Source organism: Rhinolophus ferrumequinum, chromosome 23, assembly GCF_004115265.2.
Source record: "Rhinolophus ferrumequinum isolate MPI-CBG mRhiFer1 chromosome 23, mRhiFer1_v1.p, whole genome shotgun sequence".
Classification (NCBI taxonomy): Eukaryota; Metazoa; Chordata; class Mammalia; order Chiroptera; family Rhinolophidae; genus Rhinolophus; species Rhinolophus ferrumequinum.
This window is the reverse complement of record NC_046306.1, coordinates 72,552-93,887: the sequence shown is the minus strand read 5'-3', so window position 1 is coordinate 93,887 and position 21,336 is coordinate 72,552. Positions and strand designations below refer to the sequence as shown.

The 21,336-nt window shown below is 57.5% G+C and overlaps 1 protein-coding gene across 5 annotated transcripts in view; it reads left to right on the top strand.

The window, feature by feature from the left end:
* Positions 1 to 14,304: 14,304 nt before the first annotated feature.
* Positions 14,305 to 21,336, top strand: part of MYT1 (myelin transcription factor 1) — a 56,936-nt gene continuing 49,904 nt past the window's right edge. For 4 of the 5 annotated variants that reach the window (XM_033094533.1, XM_033094535.1, XM_033094534.1 and 1 more), the window contains exon 1: positions 14,305 to 14,616. The gene's annotated coding sequence lies outside the window, so the exon portion shown is untranslated. Of the gene's footprint in view, positions 14,617 to 14,639; positions 15,105 to 21,336 lie in introns of those variants that run through there. The other variant, XM_033094531.1, reaches the window with a different exon arrangement.

Sequence of the window (21,336 nt, the reverse complement as noted above, 5' to 3'; positions counted from 1 at the left end):
AAGGAGCTGAGTGGGACTAAGCCTGGGGAGTGGGAGGGGCCTGTGGCTGTGCTGGGGGAGGGGCTGGGCTGCGGCCAGAAGGATGGGGCCTTGGGGGTGGGGGGCACAGGACAGGATCGTGGCTTCTGTCATTGGGTGCAGGGAGGTGGTGGGCATGGGCCCCACCTGTTCTCCAGCCAAGGAAGGGGCACGCCTGACTCAGCAGAGACACCCCCATCCCCTCACCTGTCACAGGGGCTAAGCCAGGTGGACAGCTGAAATGGTCTGAGGTGGGCTCTGTGGGTGTTTGACCCTCAATGGCAGGAGACGAGGGAACCAGCGTGCCCCCATTTGTAAACTGACGCCTGTGTCCAGCCACCCCGTCCTGATGTGGCTGTCCTTGCCCATGTGAGCTGGCAGCCTTTGCTGGGCCCCATCACCATCAGCTTGGCTTGAGCACATGCAAGTGTCTGTACGCTGTGCCCTCACAGCTGCCACCAACCAGGTGAGTGCACCAGGAAGATCCCCTTAAGGATGGGATGCTGAGGGGTCCAGTTAGTGGGCTCCAGACTAAGGCCTCACAACTCAGTGAAACTGCAGTGGAAGTCGGGGTGGGGGGCACTCACAGAGCTGCTGGCCACTGTGACCTGTCACCTGCAGGTCAAAACAAAGTGTGTTAGACGCTGAAATCCAGGGTGGCTTCCCGCTGCAGACTTTTCCCTTTGTCCTAAACTCCTCTCTGACCCCGCACCGGTCCCTGGGGTAGGAGGCTCAGCTTCCTGTGCCTCCACCCCAGCTCCTGGGGGCTTGTGCACAAACCAGGCTGAGACCAGAGGAAGGTGGAGGGTTCTTGGGCCAGGGATGCTTAGTGGCCAGAGCACTCTCTCCCTGGGTGTTCCCATCATGCTTTTCACTTTCTGATGAGGCCTGAGTCATTTCCAACACAGTCCCCACATTGCAGGACAAATGTGAGAAGTCACCAGGAGCAAGGCACCAAAACCACGGGGTCGTCATGTGCAGGAGGCAAGGCGGCTGCAAGCAGCTGGTGGCTGTAGTCTGTGGACACCCCTCCAGGTCAGGTTAGAGAGGGAGACCCAACAGGCACTGACAGGCTCTCTCTCAGGGCCAGGCTGGTGCCCAGGTGCTGCTGCTGTCCAGTGGGAGAGGCACAGGCTGACCACATGCATTGTGGACGCAGCCGGGAGGGCAGGACAGGGCATGGGCTGGCCTGTGGGCTGAGTACTGGCCACAGTGTCTCTGCTGTGACCAGCACGTGCGAGGGCTGGGGGAGCAGGGCCCCAGAGGCCTTAGTCTGAGGGACACACAGCCCACCTGGAGGAAGGCCTCATGGTCTGAGAAGAGGGTGGAGGGCAGTGTGATGGGCCTGGTTGGGAGGGATGGAAACACCAGTGGGGGAGGCTGGGAGGGTAGACCTGGGCCCTGTGTCCAGGTGCTCACTCACTAGGTGGCAGCTGATGGGGGTGGGTCCATGGGGGTCCTCTGTGGGGAGGGGCTAGACCTGCAGCCCTTGTGTCTTCTCCTGCCTGGTCCTCATGGCGGGGGAGGAACGGTGCGGTGAGTGCACACAGGTGTGCATCTGTGCTCATAGACGTGCACATACATGTGCACACACCAAGTACAAACACAGCTGTGCACACACATGCACAGATAAGCACACACAGACGGGAATGCACATACACACACGTGCACACAGAAACCTACATGCACACGCACAGATGTGCACATAGCATTCACACATGTGTGCACACATTTGTACACAGCACTCACACAGACATGTACACATGTGCACACAGCACTCACACAGATGTGCACACACTCACACAGACATGTACAGACGTGCACACACTCACACAGACATGTACACACAACCCTCACAGACATGTACACACGTGCGCACAGCACTCACACAGATGTGCACACACTCACACAGACGTGCACACAGCACTCACACAGATATGCACACACAGACATGTACACACGTGCACACAGCACTCACACAGATGTGCACACACACAGACATGTACACACGTGCACACAGCACTCACACAAACAGCTCCCTTGTGCAGCTGTGCTGTCACTTCTCCCTGACTGAGGGCTCTCGCTTCCAGACTGTAATGTGCAGGGACAGGCGTGTGCTCTCTGGAGGCAGAAGGTCTGGGTTTGAATCCTGACTCTTCTCTGGGCCTTAGCTCTGGTCTGTGGACTGGTGGGGAGTGGAGTCTCTCTATCATGTCGCTGGAGGGGTTGGGTGTGCTTATGTGGTCAAGGGTAGTAACTATTCTTGCAAGACCATGGTCTGCAGCCCTGGTGTCTGTGCTCTGGGACCCAGGAGTGGGATGGATGGGCTGTTTGTGGGTGTGGGAGGGTCCACATGGCCAGCAGGTGCCCCCCCCCACGTTGGGCTCAGTCTCATGAGGAGCATGACCCCCAGTGCTCCCTCTGGTACTGTCCTCCTAGAAGCCAGGTGGGCCAACCCTCACACACCCCACCTTCTGGTCTAAAGGCCAAGTGACCGGGGTCAGGGTTGCAGTTAGGCTTAGGGTCAGGAGGGCGGCACTGAGCTGAGAACTTTCACCTCCGAACCCTGATTCAAGGATGAAATTTGTAGACCCGTGGAGGGCTGGCTGCACCGGCCCTGGGATGGGCTCTGGGAGCCTGGCCACCAAGCCCCTGAGCCAGCTGATTCCCTGCAGATGGCTTTGTCCCCTCGCCCCTGCAGGGTGGTCAGTGTGTAGCCACCTCTGGTCAGGCCAGCGCTGCAGGGTCACAGCTGGGTGGAGCGGCCACGCTTGGCCTGGACTCTGTGCCCAGGGCTCAGAGTGGGCAGAACTCGCTGGTGTGGGGCTTTGGGAGGGATGCGCTCCCGTTTCTGACCACAGGAGTGTGGCTTTGGGGTTTTCTGCCACTCCAGGCTCCAACTTGCCTGCTGAGAGGTGGGTGAGCGAGCGTGGGGTCCGCCGACCTCTAGGGAAGTTGGGGACAGGTTCAGGGGCCACTTGATCTTGGGCTACAGATGTTCCTGCTTCTGGTTGTGGTTTATTCGAGGGGCACAGGGACCCACAGCTCATGGCAGGTTCAAGGCCAACTGTCCCCAAGCCAGTGAACTGTGTGCCGGGCTTACTCTTGTCACTCATTCAGGAAGCACATGGTGCCTGGGGTGGAGAATGGGCGAGCACCATTCTGTGTGTGGGGGGTGCTAGAGAACATGGGTGCTGGAGGAAAGGTGGGTCCTGCTTTGTGGGGGGGCCGTGCCATGGAAAATGGTTAAGCCGACACACACGTCCTAGGTCACCAGGAGGGGTATGAGGACATGGGTTAGCTGGACAAGTGTCAGGGAGGCTTCTCAGAGAAGAAGGGAGCTAAGGAACTGGCTGTGGGGAGGGCAAGAGTCAGCAAGGCTGGGGCTGTGTGGGGCTGGGCTGGATGGCAGGGCCTGGCCCCGGGAGCAGTGACAAGTGAGGATCTCTGTGGGCAGCCACTGGAGGGCCTGAGCAGGCTGTGAGGTGACTTGCTCTGGGATCTCACTGCACAGGTGTTTAACATGAGCCCTGGAGGTGCCAGGAGCTGCTGTGGGGACTCTGGTGTCTGTTCATGCCACCCCTCAGTGGGCAAGAGACCTACACACCTGGCCAGGTTTGTTCCATGTTCCAGGTAAGTGTTGGGGACAGCAGGGCTGGGAGTCCAAGGTGCTGGGGAGCTCAGAACCAGCCAGGCTGAGCATGAGTCCTGCTAGGCAGAGGACGGCAGCCCCTCTGTGCATGAGGTGTGGGTCTGTCCAGGGACAGTGGCTGCCGGCCACGGCTGTCCATCTGCGTCCCCCTCTGCAGACATCAGTGGTGAGTAGTCAGCTGCAAAGGAAATGGCGGGAGAGTGTCGGCTGCTTGTCAACTTGGAGCCTAACGCGGGGTCTAGAATCTTGGTCTGGAAGCAAGTGCCAGGAAGTACCCAGTTGTCTGGGTCCTCAGTCAAGCTGGCGGGAGGCCCAAGAGGAGCAGGGAGGCTGCAGACAGGGTGCGCGTCTTCTGTGCCTGCTGGACTTCCAGCTGAGTCACCTCCAATCTGACCCCAGCGCTTTGTGGGGTCTCAAGACTGTGTCCTGCCCCCGCCTACACCCGGCATGCACACAGTGTGCACACATGCGTCTGTCCTGTGTTCTGCATGATTGCACGGGACATCTGCTCTATCTTTGCTGGTGCAGGACAAGGAGCCAGTGCAGTGGCCACATTGTGGCCCGAGTCCACGGACTGCAGAGAAGCCCTTCCTCTTTCTGAGCCCACAAAACAGGTAGAATCAGCCTCACCTGAAATGCAGACGGGCCACTGCGATGACTGTGATGGCAGCAGGGCCGGGTTCGGTCACTGTTCCTGCTGCCGCCAGGCAACCGACCTTGTGATTGTGTTATGCGAACTCAGGCTGGTCTGTTGTGGTGTTTCCAGGCATACTTTGCAGCTGCGAGAATGGGTGGCCCGGCAGCTTCAAGTTCACGCACTGACTGCTGTGCCAAGCAAGGTCCACTGTAAACCCATGCCCCAAGCGTCCACGGGTGGGTCCCACCATTCCCAGGGTGGGACCTTGTGTCTGTCCTGAGCACATGGATGTCACCCCTGAGGCAGCCCTCCCCCGCCCCCTCTCCAGCTTCTCCAGCGTGCTGCACTGAACCGTCCCTCCCTGTTCCATTTGCATACAGGTGTCCCTGGGGCAGCTGAAGGGGTGGGGGCGGGGCCAGCAGCAGGGGAGCACAGGTGGTAGGACAATGGCCACTCAGACAGTGGGTTTCACTCTCTTGCCACCACCTCAGAGCTGCAGCCTCGCTCCCATGCCAGTAGGGAAGGTGAGCTCTGGTGTTTGGGGTATTTAGGGGGTCCTTGTTCTGCTGTTAGCTCCCCCTGGAGCCTAGTCTGAGCCTCAGTTCCTCGGCCATAATTGGGGTGATGGGGCCAGGCTGTGGGGGAGTGGCCTGCAAGGGCTGTGTAAGGAGGAAGTGCGCCCCATCCCTGGTGAGGCTGCTGCAGGCGGGGGTCTCCCCGGGCAGGATTGTGAGGCCAGCAGGCTTTTCCTGATTCCACTTGTGGCTCAGGGTTTTATAATTTATCAACTACCCAGGAATAGTTAAACTGTGGAAAGGGTTGAACTTCCCATGGAAACGCTGCATGTGTCCCCCTGTTTCTGTAACACTGTTTTGGCCTTCTCTGTCTTCCATTAGCTGGGTAGCCCCACTTCCTGATGTCCTCATGTCCTGGTTACCACCTTGGTGAAGGTGGGGCAGGTTCTGGGCTCATGGCACCCACCCTCAGCCAGCCCTGGGCCCTCTTAAGGCAGGCTTTTCCACTCTGCTATCCCAGCCTGTGCTCCTGGGAGCAGGGGTAGCCGTCTTCAGTCGGTCTGTCTCTCTCCCCTTCCAGACAAAGGATGACCAGCTGTGCGGAGTTGGGGTTGCCTTGCCTGGGTGTTTTCAGGACTCTGGATGTGTGTGGCTGTGTGGTACAGGTCAGGTAGGCAGGGACACATACGGTTCTGGGCTATAGGGGCAGTGTGGACTGCTATACTGGTGGCCCCCAATGAGCTGTGTCCCCTGTGTCCATGCCAGATGTAGCCCATCCACATGTACTGATTGGAACCAGCAAATCTCATGCAGGCATCCATCCACTCAGCATCTGTCCACCATCCATCCATCCATCCACCATCCATCCACCATCCATCCATCATCCATCCATCATCCATCCACCATCCATCCATCATCCATCCATCATCCATCATCCATCATCCATCTATCCACCATCCATCCATCCATCCATCCATCCATCCATCCATCCATCCATCCACCATCAATCTGTTTAGGCCCACTGGCTAGTTGAGACATCCCAGACTTACCAGGCTTGAGGCCAAGAAGGCCCTGTGCTCAGTGTTCCCTGTGTTTGTCCTCATGGATGTGTCCTTCAGGCACCTGCCCAAGACCCCGGCAGCCCCCCTGTAGCTCCTGCACTTCTGGCTTTGCACATGTCCCCTGCTCATTCCAGGATGGCATTAGGGTGAGGTGGGGAGAAGCCTCTGTGCTCTGTCTGCCCGTGTTTCAGCTGGGGGAGGGGGAGACTTGGCCTCCCCAGAGGCTTTCGCTGGCTGTGCCAGAAGCCCTTTCACAATGAGCCCCCTGTGAAGGCATCAGAGGGGTCTCTGTGGTGCAGATGGCCCAGGTCGGGCTTTGGCTCCAGAAGACCCTGGAATGCAGTCCTAGCTGTCCTGGGGACCTGCTGGCCTTCGGCACTTCAGAGTCACCTCTGCAGGTTGGGAGCAACACTGTTGACCCTGCTGGGGGGACTTTATGAATGGACGTGCACAGTACCTGGCACAGATGTGATGTCTCCTGGGCCGAGTGACCAGGGGGACAACCTGCCTGGCTCGCTAAGGAGCTTAGTGAGCTTGTTGGGATGATGGGAGAGCTGGCCCAGCATCTGTCCCACACCACTAGCTCTGCTGAGGGCTCCAGCGGCACTTTCCCCCTTCAGGGCTCTGGGACACCACCTGTCACCTCCAGCCCTCCACAGAGCCCTGTGTGACACTTCCCTCCTCCACCCACCCAGCACTGCCGCCCGACTAGCTCTTGGGCTCCAATGCTGGGTGTGGCTGGACCCATCCCAAGCTCAGTGTGTCCTGAGCTCCCACCCAGGCATCTCGTGACTGAGAGTTGGGGGGGGAATTTCTCCCGATGTGGCCAGGCTGTTGTCCTCAGACCCCAGCCGGTGCCCATGGCTCCACCAAGCTCCCTTGCTGCTGCTGTGGGGGCTGGTGTTCAGGCAAAGGTCTCCCCTCCCCACGAGCCATCTTGACATTTGTGGGAGGCTCTCTCATGGCCCCATAAGCAGACGCCAGCAGCCTGGCCTGCCATGGCAACCGCCCTGGCCTTACTCTCTGTCCAGGCTCCGGGCAGCTTTATCTCTGAGGCCATCTGTTCAGGGAGCAGAATTCCAAAGCCACTTAAGCAGACTCTGGAGCAGGGCAAGTGGCTGAGCCCTCCGTTCCCAGCCCTACACGTCCTCCCTCAGTGCATGCGTGCACTGACACGTAGATGAGGTGTGACCCCACAGGGTACAGGGCCATGCAAAGGACAAAATCAGGGAGATTTCTGCCCGGCTCCCACTGTCCTGGGAGCCCTGGTGGCCTGTCTGTCTGCTTCTCCTTTTCTCAACTTTCCTCACTTCTCTGTCAATCTGTGTGTCCACGTCCGGCTGATTCTGCCTCACCTCTCTGCCTTTGTCCCCACGAGGCTCCTCTTCTGCCTGTTTGTGTCGTCTCTGTCTGCCCCCTTGACCCTGGTCTCCAGCCCCGCCCCCCCACTGCCTCCTCACATTGGTCCTCCTGTGGCTCTCTCCTGCCTCCTATGGTCAGCTGCCCTCCCCCTTCTCTGTCCTGGCAGGCCACGTCTGCAGCAGGCTCACTGTTCTGGACACACATAAATGACAGGGGGGCCAGTTCACTCACCACTCACGTCTGGACCTGTCTGCCCTCCCTCACCCCAAGATGGCCAGGTCAGGGACAGGGACATTTGAAACTGCACCCACCTTCGTGGGGCCCCCACACCTGAGGGTGACCTCCCCTCAGCTTGCACTATGACCCCTCCCTTTGGGCCCCTCCCCTCGGGGCCCCTCCCCCTCGGGGCCCCTCACTCAGCCCTGTGGGAGGGCCTCACGTCCTCTCTTGCTCCTGAGCAGTAGGCTCATGGCTTGGTCACCATTCTGGAAGCCCCTCTGTCCTTGGAAAGCTGAGGGGAGGGTGGGGAGGGTGTCCCGGGCCTCTGTGCTGCAGACTGTACTCTGAGAGACCTCAGGCAGCCTCTGGGTCATGGCACAGTGGGCACAGGAGCCAGAGGGGCAGACCCGAGGGGCTTCTTAGGTACACATGTGAGGCTCAACAAAGCACCCCTGGAAGCTAGTGCCACCTGAACTTCTGACGGTGCCCACAGGCCAGGTCCTGCTCTGGCTGCCACTTGGGTCATGCCGCTGAGTGCTGGGGCCTGTGTGGGTCTCAACTGGGAACACAGCCATTGCAGGTGATGTCCTCAAGGCTTCCCTTGGGGTGGCTTCTGGTCCACGGGAGGGAGGTGCCATGGGCCTGCAGAGCCTCCGAGGGAGGCTGGTTGTGACCACTGCCCTCCACAGCCATAACCCCAGGGCCACTGTGGCCAGAGGCAAATGCTCCCGAGACCCTAAGGGGCTGCAGGCCACCTGTGGTCCTGTCAGTCACGGCTGCGTGGGGGCTGGGGCTCGTGATGGCCCTGAGCCCACACTGAGTGGGGTTGGAGGAGCCTTGAGGACCCCAGCCCCCAGCTTGCAGCCCCTTAGGCCTTCATACAACAGCCGCCTTCCTCTCACCTGACTCTGAGCTTGTCCAAGTGGTTTTGTCATTTGATGGATTAGAAGACTGTTTGATTTCATTAAAAGAAATAGCACAAGTGAGCATAGATTCCCCCTTGTTTCTTTAAATAATCAATCTTAATTAACTCCATTTGGAGAACGCATTTTCCCCAAGGTTAGGATGCCGGTGAGGTGGAGAGGCAGGAATCGCCAACTTCTGGTACCTGGTGTCTGTGGTGCCGCAGGGGCCTGTGGGTTTCTGGGGGCTGCAGACTGGGAGGCTGTGAGCCCTGACTCAGCAGCAGCCAACCTGAGCCGCCACTGCCCTCACTTTGCAGATGAGGAAACTGGGTCTCAGCGGAGTCAGATAACTGGCCCAAGGCCGGTTCTCTGTGAGCACACCTGCCAATGCAGACAAGGGACAGTGACAGACCAGGGGCACCTCACACCCTGTGCCAGCAGCACCTGTAGCCACCTGCCCCCTGTCCGCTCTTCTTGTGTTGTCCTCTAACCAGGTGAGTCACCTTTTGTTTCCAGCCCAACCTTGGCCCTGAGCCTCAGACTGAACCGCATCCTGGGACACCAGAGTAGTTGAGTCCCACAAACCTGCCCCCGCCCCCCTCAGTAAGTGGCTCAGGCCGAACTCTGGAGTCCCACATGGACCTCATTTTGTCCCCATCCTGCCCCTCAGCATCCTGGTTGCTCCCTCGGCCGGTACCCCAACTGCTTCCCCTTGGACCGCCTGCAAGTTTATTTTCTGCCCATTCTGCCCAGAGGCCTTGCCGCATATGGGCTGCGTGGGGGGCGTTTGGGGGGACTGGGAGGGGCACACGGGGACGCACTAACTGGGCTCTTTCCAAATCCACCTCTTCCTGGCTCCAGGACAGTGAAGCCTGACCCCCAAAGCCATCCCTCCAGCTTGCAAGGTGGTCTGGGACTGCCCAGGGCTCACTGCTGGCCTGAGGGGTGGTCTGTGTCACCCTCAGCCTTCACTGAGGGATGGGTCTGTGGTGACAACGAGAATTGGCAATTCCTTTTCTAGAGCCCAGCACCCAGGGGCAGCTTCGAGGTTTTCTGCTGTTGCAGAGGAGGAATGTTCCAGGAAGCCTTGGGCTTCATGTCACCTCCCACCTCCCAGGGGTCCGTCCTTGAGCCCCTACATAGAAGCTGCGATGGAGGGCTCCTGCTGTTGGGGGCAGCACCTGCACAGAAGCAGGTGAGTATGCACGGAGGATGGGGTGGAGCCCTCCCTAGTGGGTGACTCCTGAGTTGTCTCAGGGGTGAGTGGGAGTCAAGCTCGAGGCTGGGAGTGTCCAGTGGGGTCTGGCAGTGGCCAGGCTATTGCTGTAGAGCGCTCCTGCGGGCAGCACAGGGTGAGGCAGGAGGTGTCATCTCCGAAAGGTCTCCCAGCCCCCTGCTCACCCCTGATCTGGATGCTCTGCGTACGCTGCCAGAGGTCCAAACCCCAGTTCCTGCCCCTTAACCTTCCATCCCTCAAGGCCTTGGGTTCTGGTCCTCTCTTCACCACCCCCCCCAGGGCTCCCTACCTGGGTGGGGGGTGTCCACAGTTCAGGGCCTCAGGGGCCTGCCCCCCAGGCAGCCAGTGGTTGTGTTGGGGGCAGGCCAGGGTTCCCCAGACCTGATCCCACCTCACCTGATCCTGACTGGTCTTCCACTGGTTTCTGGCCTCACCGTCTGGGGGGAAGCGGGAGGGAGAGGGAGAGTGGCAGGAGGAAGGTGGGGTTGGGGAAGGGGAAGGAGAAAGGTAGGAGGAGGGGAAAGGTGGAGGGAGGAGGGAAGGGAAGGGCAAGGGGTGGGGAGGGGAGAGGAAGAGGAGGAGGTGGGGAAGGGGAGATGAAAGTAGAAGGAGGGGGACGTGGGGGAGGAGGATGGCGGCAGAGTTGAGGGGCCCCTCCCCTCCCTCACTTGTTAGTCCCTGGGGGGTGGCCGTGTTGTTTCCTCCCCACCCACCTGCAGGCGGGGCCCATTGTCTCCAGCCTGGGGCCCACTGTGTGGGGAAGGGAGCCTCATTGGCCGGGCATCAATTTGTGATCATCTGCTCCCTGTCTCTGATTGGCTGGACGAGAAGGGGGCTCTCCCAGGGCCCTGGGACACTGAAGTTTGTGCTGCAACTTTTTCCAGCATGAAGTGACGGAGTGTCCAGGCTTCGGCGTGGAGGTGTGCCCACCCAGTCAGGATGACACTCTGCGGGACCTTCCTGGGTGCGTACCTCCCCCAGCCTTGCACACCCCTCCCTGGGCCTGCTGACAAGTTTCTGCCATGACGCCAAAGGGGACTAATTAGCTGTGTGTTCCCGTCAGCACTCAGTGCTCTTTTCTGGGCAGCAGAGGAGGTGACAGACACATGCTCCTTCCTGAACGAGGCCAGGGCCCTTGGAAGCCAGCCTGCCGCCTCCCCTTCCAGCTGATCCAGTGCTCGCCTCGGAAGGTTGGAGGTGGGGAGGGCAGCGGGCGTGGGGTGTGCAGCCGAGGGGCTGCCTGGCTGTGGGGGCAGGTGGGGTGGAGGGGAGACCTGCGTGCCCCCCACGTCTTTGTGTGTGTGACCGGAGATGTGCAGCTGGAGTAGGGGCTTTGGCTGGGCCACTGCCGCTTGTTCCCTGCCATGCAGTCACTCTGTGTGTGACGTTAACGGTGTTAGAGCAAGTGTTAGTGTGTGAGCCCGACATTTTCCTCCCATCGTGCGTGTGTCCACACAGTGTCCAGGGTTGGTGTGTTTGATGTCTCAGCATGAACAGTCTCACAATATGGCCCGAGTGTGTGTGTGAGTGTGTGTGTGTGTGTGTGTGAGAGAGAGAGAGAGAGGGAGAGAGAGAGAGAGAGACCCACAGTCAGCCCAGGGTGTTGGTGAGAGTGGCTGTCAGTTTTGTTTGCTCCATCTGCCAGAGCCTGCCTGGGGCAGCACCCCCCTCACGCTCAGCTGTTCCTATACAATATTAATGCTGACCATCTCGGCTCCACACACAACGGCCCTAATTGTCGTCTGCAGCTTTAAGGCGGGCGCCCATCTGCAGGGAGGCTTTCAGGAAAGAACAAGAAAACCCTCACCCCCAGCTGGTCACCGGAGAAGGTGGTGCCAATTACAGATGCAGAAAGTTTAGACCAAAATTACTTGAAAGAGTTTTTATGAAGCAAATGAACTGACACTTGGAATGTCTGTGTGCAGATTTGCACACGTAATTACACTATTTGAAATGATCGTTAGCCCAGTTCCCCACAAAGCTCTCTTAGCAAGGGCTCCGCCACCACTTTGGTTCTGCAAGTGTCTGCCTTCCCCCCCACCCCTCCCCGTGAGGAGTCCCAGGCCTATCCAGTCAGACAGAGGTCGGTAACCTGGGGATCTCCCCAAACTTAACGGTCACTTGCGACGTCCACACAGACTTATTAAATCTTGAAGGAACAATCTCAGTGCTCACTTATGCAGGAGCAAGTCTTTTAGGATAAAAATGCTGAGTGTTTTCACCCGTGTAAGGAAGTTTTCGGTTACTCCGTGCGGTTGTCACTTAGGCGCAGGCTGGGAGCTGGGTCTGGAGTCGGGTCTCCCAGCCGGCAGTTCCGCCCGCGGTGGCTGAGCGTCAGTCCCAGCTGCGGCCGAGAACAAAGGGCCGGGCCGGACGCGGCGCTGTCCGAAGTGCTGACCGTACCGCAGGCGCGTGGGCCACCCTGACGGTCAGGCTGAAAGAGGCCGCCAGCCCTGGGGACCTGCGGGCGAAGTCCCCTCCCTGCCCCTTTCTTGTAACTCCTCCTTTGTCCTCTTGACGGAGTCAGCTAAAGATTTTGAACCTATGCTCCTCAAAACCACCTTCAGAGACAGCTTCCAGGGGGAGCTCTCAGGGCTCTTCTCAGGCACTGAGCGGAAGTTTCCAGCATAGTTGGAATACTCACCCAAGCCGCCTCGGTGGGTCCGGAGGAGGCCCGTTGCTGACCACACAGCTCGGGAAGCCCAGCTCAGCGGGGGAGGTGTGACATGCTGACACTTAGGTTTGTGCAAATCCCATTTCTGTCACCTGAAACAATAATTATGCCATTCCAGCCTTTTGTACATATTGATCTCTCCCTGTTGTTACTGCTATTTGCTGCTGTTCCTAGAGTCAGACTGTCATATATCCGAGCTAAATACTTTCATGAAACGCGGGTTATTGTTGGGGAATACGGCTGATTCAGCTGCGGCCCTCCCTTTGATTCTATCTTCCCACCGAACAATGGCCTGCAGCCTGCAGCCTGCCGATAAGAGTTTAATAGAATTTCTGAATGCCAAAGGTTTGGGATGTAAGCTATCCCAGCACTCACAGCATGTCCAGAGGAGACAGAAAATGGCTTTTCAGGAGAGCTCTCAGCTGACTGTCCTGTGCTAATGGATATGAGCTTGCGAAAGAAGGAAAACAATGGCAGGCAGTCATTGCAGGAGCCTGCTCTGCTCTCGTTTGGCTAATTAATATTTCATCCTCAGGTTGACCAGTGAAGTCTTGCGTTTATTTCCTTTTGCTCAATCTAAAAGATTGCCCTCAGCACATTTTGTGTTTTATTTGTTGAGAATAGTGTGTATGTGTAGGATCTGAACATACTTGCTTTCAGGATGAATCTCCTTGGTTTGTTTACATGTCGTGTGGACAGCAGCCCTGCATGTTAGGGATAACTGCTCGTGGGAGTTTTAGCTGATTTTCAGTGCAGAAGGCTGATGTTTTAGTTCCATCTCATTCATGCTTTTGGTAGCCTGAGACTTTAGTGCCAAACAAGTTGGGGGCATTGTGTTGCCAAATAAGCTCCCAAGAAATGATACTTGCCGTCTGCTGAAATCTGTGCACTGAACTTCTGAGCCGTGACACGTGGGCCGCGACCATCATCCTTTGCAGGGGTCTGAAATCCAGTTTTTGTCCCATTTCACGGAATGGTTTCTAACAACCTGAATATGATGGCGAACAACGGTTGGCCTGATTTATCATTAAGAAAAGGGGACTGGAATAGTAAGCAAGGATACCTTGGCCCCTGGGTGCCTTTACCGAGGACACCCCTACTTTCATCCCTGCGCATGGAAAACAACCACAAACTGACAGATGAGAAAGCAGATAACTGGGTTGCCTAGCGAGTGGGTGGGCACTTCTATTGTATGTGTGGTGGGTTTTTCTCCTCTCAGTTTTCATTGGACAGCTCCTTGCAGGCAGTTTTAAAAAGACTCAAAAAGAGCAGAGAACTCGAGCAGCAGCGGTGTGCGTCCCTCTGGCTGGGACAGCCCTCGTGGTCGGAGGGCTCAGAATGTGTGTGCCTCAGGGAAGTACCCACGCTCTCTTGGAGAGGGTTTCACTGTTTTAAAACTCAAAACAAAAGGGGATAGCGTGATGAAAGATCTTTTTTCCTGATCTATTCTTTGTGTGTATGATTTTAGTTTTTGGTCTGGGCCATAGGTATTATTTATGCACTTAAAAAAAATATCCATGTCCATTTAAGTCACTGACACTTGAATATGCAGATGAGCCCATGGATAGCCCCCCCTACCCCCCCCCCCGTTTCACCCCCCTGCCCCCCAACCTGCATGACAAATCCTGCAGTCCGTTCTTTATGGCGGTAGGTCATATCCTAACCACCAATAAATATTGTGAAGTACTTTGGCTGCAGTCGTGCTAACCCAGGGCATCTGTCATCCCGGTTGCTGCTATTAGAAATTATTGGACTGAACCACCGGTGGACAAAGCAGAGGGGGGTGAGCATAACGGTTCTGACGCTCTCTGCCCTTTTGTGTGTTTTGCACTAAAGAAACCCCAGTCATGCTGCATATCAATTATAAATCAGTGTGGGCAAATACAGGCACGTTCTTTTGGCTGAGGCTCTGAGCAGGACACAGGGGATCTGCCAGCCTGGGCACCTCTCACTCCCCAAGTCAGCAGACCCATCTTTCTGATGCTGTACTGTAAATTTATTTCACCTCGGAGAGTAAACAGATATATTGGAGCCCCAAGGGTTCATGGGTAGCGTATTTACAAAGGAGCTTGTCTGCCAGCCCGTGCCACCGCTGCTAATGAGAGCGGTCATTAAGTAAATGAGACGGCGCCTTGAGCTGGCTTAGGAGTTCGCACACCAAGGGGAGAAGATATTTAATTGAAACCCGCACACAGGCTTCCCCACATGTGACCGCTGTGAGGAGGCAGCTGCCTTCCCTCTCCTCCGCGGTCCACCCTGCACCCCCCCATGTAAATTTCATGATTGCTTTCCGTGATGTCATTTGGAAAGAGGACAGACAATAGCAGTGGGGAAAGGTAAGTCAGTGTTATGTTCTTTCGCTGACAAAGGCAGCTGTCCAGTGCTTGGCTTTTGCCCTTGGACGGAGCCGGGGAGAGGGCTTGCGAGCAGTTCATTTCTAGGATGAAGGCTTTCTTTGCAGGAAAAGCAGGTCTGGGGATGGCTTTTTAAAGCTGCTCTGTTGGACCGAGGCTTTCTTCTCCTCCTGGGTCTGCCTGTGGCTGTTTCCTCCTCCTTCTCTGTCCCCCCCTGGCTTGCTCACCCCCTTGGCCTGAGAGTCTAGTGGTCATGGTGTGCGTCTGACAGAAAAGGCATCTTGTATCAAGACGAGAAACTTTGCGTGCATTTCTGGAAGCAACACAGACATATCAGCAGCTGTAGGACCCAGCGGCTACGTGCTTGGGGAATTGCCGGCACTGTAAGCAGAAGACCTCTGGAGCGGGGATCTCAGAGCCGGCACCTCGTGTGCGGCCCCCCGCCCGAGACACGGAGTGGAGATGGTCATGTGAGCATTTTGTCTTTTCATGTCACATATTTCTAACCTTAAGGGACGACACCAAGGGTGCATGTGTCTGTGGGATAGGTGTGCAGAACTAAATCGCGTTCCTCTCAGTTCCTTTCTTGCTACATGGTGGGGTCATGAGACAGAGTGGTTGTGTATGAGTGTAACTAGATTTGCGTATTTAACCCTAAAAATCAGTGTTGGCCAAGCCGTTGGTGTGAGCTTTCAGCCCTGTCATGTTCTTGCCTATAGGGTGTAACGTGTTTTAGGCTGTGGACTTTGTTCTGTCCACTGGATTCACTTCTTTGTGAATCAGGAAAATAAAGGGGCCCACAGGGATTCTTGTGTGTGGAGTGCTGGGTTCTCACCACGAGGGTCCCACCTGCTCTTTCTGAGTCACTATGGGCTTTCTTGTCTCAGCATCCATGTCGTCGGTGGACATCGCTGGCTGTAAAGTTGTGTTTAATTTCTGGAATAAAACATCTGCGAGGTGGGTCTGGTAGCAGGGTATGGGCTCGGTCTTGGACCATCCCACTGTGTCACTTTTATGGCAATGATGACATCAATTATTATTATTATCCTTTTGGGAGACAGAGGTGAAGAATTTTGCCCCGGTGGTTTAAAAAAAAAATCAGAGAAACCTGAGAATGTCTCTAAAGCTAGTGGCTCGGTGAACAAAAGGCAGGCGGGTGTCGGGCAAGCCCAGAGGAGGTGAGCTTGGTCTCTGCCTCCCGGAAATAATGCTGGCAGAGCCCGTGCTCTGGCCCTGGCGGGGGGCGGGGGGGTGCTTGCCACCAGGGCTCCCCTCCCATTGGTCCTTGGCTGTGATTATCACCTCCTTCCATATGGTCTGTTAATTAATGGTAAACAAAAGAGTGGGAGAGCAGGGATTGGAGTTTTGTGGTGCCAGCGGGGGGGGGGGGGTGTCACCCACGGGCAGGCCCTGCCTGTCTTCCCAGAGTTGTTTACTGTGCAGAGAGGGCCAGGTCAGGGTTTAGAGGACAGTTTGCTTGCAAAGAGGAGGAGGATGTTTCCTGAACTCGCTGCCCCGTGGAGCTGGAGGCCCCCACAAAGTATCCCCAGCCCCTGGGCACCTGGCAGCACCGGACCTCACAGGTGTGTCTGCTGACCTAGGGGCTGAGCAGGGCCCTTGGAGGCCTTTCTGTCCTGGAACCACCGGGGCTCCAGGGGGCCCACGAGTGGCCTTGGGAGCTCGTGCGGGGCAGGATGCTGCTTCTGTCTAAAGTGTGGCTCAGGGGTCTTGAGGGACCTCTGGACGTTGCCCACAGGTCTGGAGGCAGCCCCAAATACCGAGAGCCAACACGCCTTCGTGGAAGATTCTGGCAAAATCAGCAGTCACCCACTCCCCGAGTGCTCCTGGTGCCTGAGGGAGGGAGACTCCACTCCACTCAGAGACGGCCCCACGGTGGGCAGAACCTTCGGGGCTGCAAGGTTGCTCTGCCTCAGGTGTCACGGCAGCTTTCACTGGGAAGCCCTGTCCGTGTCCGAGAGTCCGGGAGAGGCCTGGAGACAGAGCTGCTCCTGGCCGGAGCTTGGCCGGTCGTGTGGGCGCTGTCCCTGGTGCTGCCCAGAGCCAGGGACGTGTCTCTCTGGGCCCCACTATCCTCTGGCCTCGGGTCCCTGAATGTGCCCATGAGGACCTGGGTGACTCTGTGTGAGCATGTGGAGATGACAGGGGTCTGTGCCAACCCTGCTCAGGACATTGGCCTGTGCAAGCAGCCCAGAGCCCTGCTGACCTGCCTCTCAGTAGAGCACACGCCTCCGAGATGGCTGCACAGTTTGGAAAGCTGGTTAGCATGGCCCCGCACTGGGCAGGACAGCACTACAGGGGTCTGTAGACTGAGCACATGCAGCTGCCCTGGTGGCGGTGGGCAGGCAGGTGGGGCTAAGCTCCTCCTGGATGGACTCGGTGTTGCGAGAGGCTGGTCTGCGGTGCTGAAAAGTGAGCGAGGCGGGGCTGCTGCAGCCCCCACCTGGGTGGGAAGGGTGAGAACAGGAGGGGCTGCAGGAGGCAGGGGACTGAGGGGGGGCTGCCGGCCGTCACCTGATCTGAGGGCAGGCAGGGCACTGGGCAGCCAGTCAGACTTGTATGTCACTCGGGCTTGCTGGAAAGAGAAACCTGCATGTTTCCCAGCCCTGGAACACTTGGTCCAGATCCTTTGTTGGCTGTCTCGTGTAGGAAGCTGGGCAGCAGAGCCCAGGGCGGTGCCTGCCTGAGGGCCTCCCTCCACATCCCCCAGGTCCTAGCCCCTCCCTGTGCTTTCTTTGTGGTCACTCATGAATAAACCAGAAGTTGAGTGTACAGATGTACTTTTAACGGGAATTTTGTGGTGTGAGTTTACAGGAAAATGGTCTTTGGGAGCCAACATCGTTAGATTACTCAGCCTGGAAAGTGCTGTTTCCCAGAGGGGATGAGGGCAGCTGCCCCTGGTAGGCTTCCTGCTCCCTGAAGACCCCACGCTTGTCCTGTCTCGAGAGCCCTCTCCGGGCAACCCCCTGCCCAGCCCAGAGTGCTTGTGGGGGCTTTGGGGTGGCGTGTGTCCTGGTTCTCAGCATATTTTCTGTCTTACATGGACATTCTCCACATGTTGCTTAAAAAAACTCAAAACAATGAGAGAGGCAGAGAGGATTTTCACCTGACTTGAACGCTTTTGCTCTCAGACTGCCGTGGAGGCCGCTTTGGAGAATAGAAACACTCACAGTGGAGATCTTGTGATCAGCGACCAAAGTTGGTGCCCTTGTGCCCTCATGGGCATCAGGATCGCTTCACCTGTTTTCCATTTTTAAATTTGCACTTGAAAAATGTAACATTATTTTAATCGGAGGGAATGAGTAATTCAGAGTACATGTTTAATCCATCCCTGCCAGGTTGTGAGTAGGGCTGCCTCTGTCGGATTAGTGGGGCTGCAGGGAGAGGTGGTCCAGCATAGTGGGGGGGCGTCTGTGGCCCGGTGGCCACTCAGGCCCCTCGCTCAGGGCTCTGCATCTGCAGCCCCACCTTCAGGCACCTTATGGCAATTGCAGGGGCCGATTTGCCCAAGGGTGGCTGGCTTGGAGTTGTGTGGTGGGGTGTGCTGAGGGGTTCATCTGGGATTGTAACTGGAGCGGGTCTGTGAGGAGGGTGCGTGTGGGGTGGGCCCTGACGGACGGGTCCTGTGTCACTCTGGGTGCCGGGCCAGGTGTGCATGTGCACGTGGGACCTCGGTGTTAGGAGGAAAAGCGGTGCTGCATCTGGCCGGAGCTGCTGACAGATCAGCCTGCCCACCCCACCCCATCCTCACACCTGGCTTCACCCCTTGCTCATGTTGGACATCCGTCTGAGGGCTCCAGCAGAAGCCATCTGGGTCCTCTCCTTTTTTTTTTTTTGTTGCCTAAAAGCTACATTAGAGGAGCAGTCAGAGTGACCGCTCCGGAGCCCTGCAGCCACAGCTCCTGCAGCCTCAGCTCATACACCCTGGGCTGAGCTGCCCCCACTTGGGAGGGATGAGGGTCCCAAGTTCTCTGTGCCAGGTGGGAGCTTGCACACTCTGTTACACCCCTGCCTGCTTACAAGTTCCGAGAGACTCCAGGGGTCCCAGACCTCAAACCCACAGCAGCAAGCACCTCACCACCGCAGGGGGCCTGTGCTGGGCCCACTGCTCCAAGGCCCCAGGCCTCCCTCCGCCCCGGGCGTCTTGCTGAGTTGAGTTCTTGAACCTTTGAGTGTTTTCACCCTCAGGGTTTGTTGAATTACGGAAGTAAAATGGCTGCAGTCGTCCTCTCTGGGAAGCCAGGTGGTTCCAGGTGGAGGTGCTGCTGTCCCCCATGCGGCATTTCAGATGCTTGGGCTTTGCCTGTGCCAGGTGAGGGGCTTCGGAACCAGGGCCCCCCAGCCCTCGCTTCCCAGGAGCAGTAATTGTCCAGGACCCCCGCTCTTGACATGATGGTTCAAAGCGGCCTATCAGTCACCAGGCTTAGTTGAACAATCAGCTGGTGTGCCAATCACAGGTTTGCACCTGGAAATGTTTGATTTCTCACACGTTCCACCCTCACCAATGCTTTGTATCGGCAAAAACAGGGACTGGAAATTGGGAGGGCTTACTACATTCGACGATTTTCCCTGATACCGCCATCACCTGCAAACAGGGACCAGAAGTGTGGCTCTGGTCTTGAGGGGCAGATGGATACATTTGACGCTGCTGTTTCAAACACCGTGCCTGGGTGCCGCTGGCCCCTTTGGTGCCCGTGAACACTGCCCAGTTTCCCCAGGCCCACAGCCTCCCAGATGAGAGGTGGGGCAGGGACAGGCAATGCTTCCAAAGGGGCTGCCCTGCATGGCCTCGAGACCTGCTGCCGGCAGCCCGGATGCCCCAGAGGCTGCCCTCGTGCTCCGTCTGTGTCAAGCCGGCCTTCCACGTTCTCCATCCCCAACGTGCAGCTCCCTGGCCTGCCTCCCGGCCCCTTTCATCTCCTACAGCTGAACTTTTCTTGTCTTTCAAGGCTCCTTGGTGCACCCCCACGTGTCACCCTCACTCTCCTGGGCACTTCACTCTCGAACACCTCATCCCATCAGCCTGGTGGGCCCCTTGTCAACACGGCGTGAAGTTTGGAGTGCTGGGAGGGGTGATCAGGGAGGGCTCTCAGTTTGGGTTCTGAGGTAGGAAGGGGAAGGGGTGCAAAAAGCAGCTGAATTCTTGGCCGAGTTTTCCATTTTCCGTCCACTGCCTGCTCCTGCTGACGCTGAGCTCCGCCTTCAGGGAAGAGAGATCCATGCACAGTCCATGAGACAGACTCAGACCCAAAGAGCCCTGCTGTCGCTTTTTCGTGGCCCAAGTATGTTCACTGGAGTTCAGATTTCTGTGTGGTCTCGTGTCCTCAGCCGATCATGTGCGAGTTGTGCCATCTGCCATCCAAGGGTTCCGACACTTCCCAGAAAAGCCCGGAAAACTCTGCTGCTCCAGTGGTCAGCCCAAGGGGAGAGGGCGGGGCTGTTATCCGAATGGCTTCCGGCAGAGCCTGTGGGCCCGGCTGTAGGTTCCAGGGCTCCCCCACCCCCACTCTACTGTTCGGCTGCCAACCCACATGCAGTTTCTAGCTCAGAACCTGCTGGGGGCGCGGGGCTCCACACACCTCTGGCACCTGGAGGACCCCAGATGGGCTCTGATGGGAGACTTAAGGTGCAGCCCTTCTTGTGATGTGGGCTGTGTTCCCAGGGGCCTGACATCGGGACCGTGGGGACCTCCCTACCCCACCCATCTTGGTGAGCTCTTTGCTGCGAGTCACTCAGGGGCTGAAAAGGCAGCAGACTGTGGTGTTGCTGGGCAGGACCAGGGTTGACAGGAGCCCCTCCCAGGGGCCACTCTGAGCCCCGGAGCCAGGTGACAGTGAAACTCACCAGTGAGCAGCTGCCTGAGTCAGTCTCTGGGGCTCAGCTTGTTCTTCTCCCCTCAAACATAGATGCTTCCATGTCTTGGAGTGAGAGTAACTGAGGGTGGGAGAAGGGAGATGGGCTGGTTGTCCACTCCTCCCTGGGGCTTTGTGGCCCAGAGCTGCCTGGCCTGGCTGGAGTGTCCTTTCTGAAGTGGACCTGAGCAAGGGCACGGACAGACCCTACGGGGAGCTTTGAGCAGCTTTTTAAGTTCTGTTTGTGTGCGAGAGCCCGTTCTAGCCTGCTTACCTTGAGGGGCCTCAGTCAAGGGTGGTTTCGAGGCAGGAAGAAGTGACCATTCCTTCTTCCTGGGCCACAGAGTCCTGATAACAGGCTTCTACGACAAGTGGCACCGGAGCAGAAGTCCAGAGACGGCCCCTCCTGGTCACAGGAGGTGCATGTGTCCTCTGACGACCCCAAAGACCTGCAGAGAGGGCCCTAAGGTAGCCCTTGGACGGCTCCCAAGCTGCTGGACGAGGCCTGCCAGCCATGTCTCACCCACTGCCTTTCTTCTCCTCTGGGCTCTGCTCTGACCAATGTCTCTGCCACTGGCTTAGTGAGGCGTGCGGGTCACCTGGCCATCCACCACCCTCCTTTCCTGGGGTAGCCCAGGCTCTGGGCCTTGGGGTCAGCAGCCTTGGTCACAGGAGATGAGTGGGAATTGCAGCATCCCTGGGAGCTGTGGGCTGTGCAGGAGACGCCTGGTCTGTGGCCTGACTTGGTCAGTGGCAATGGGCCAGGGGAGTGTGAAGGAGCACCCCACCCCAGTGCCTTCTGCACACATGGTAGCTGAGGCCATTTTTTCTT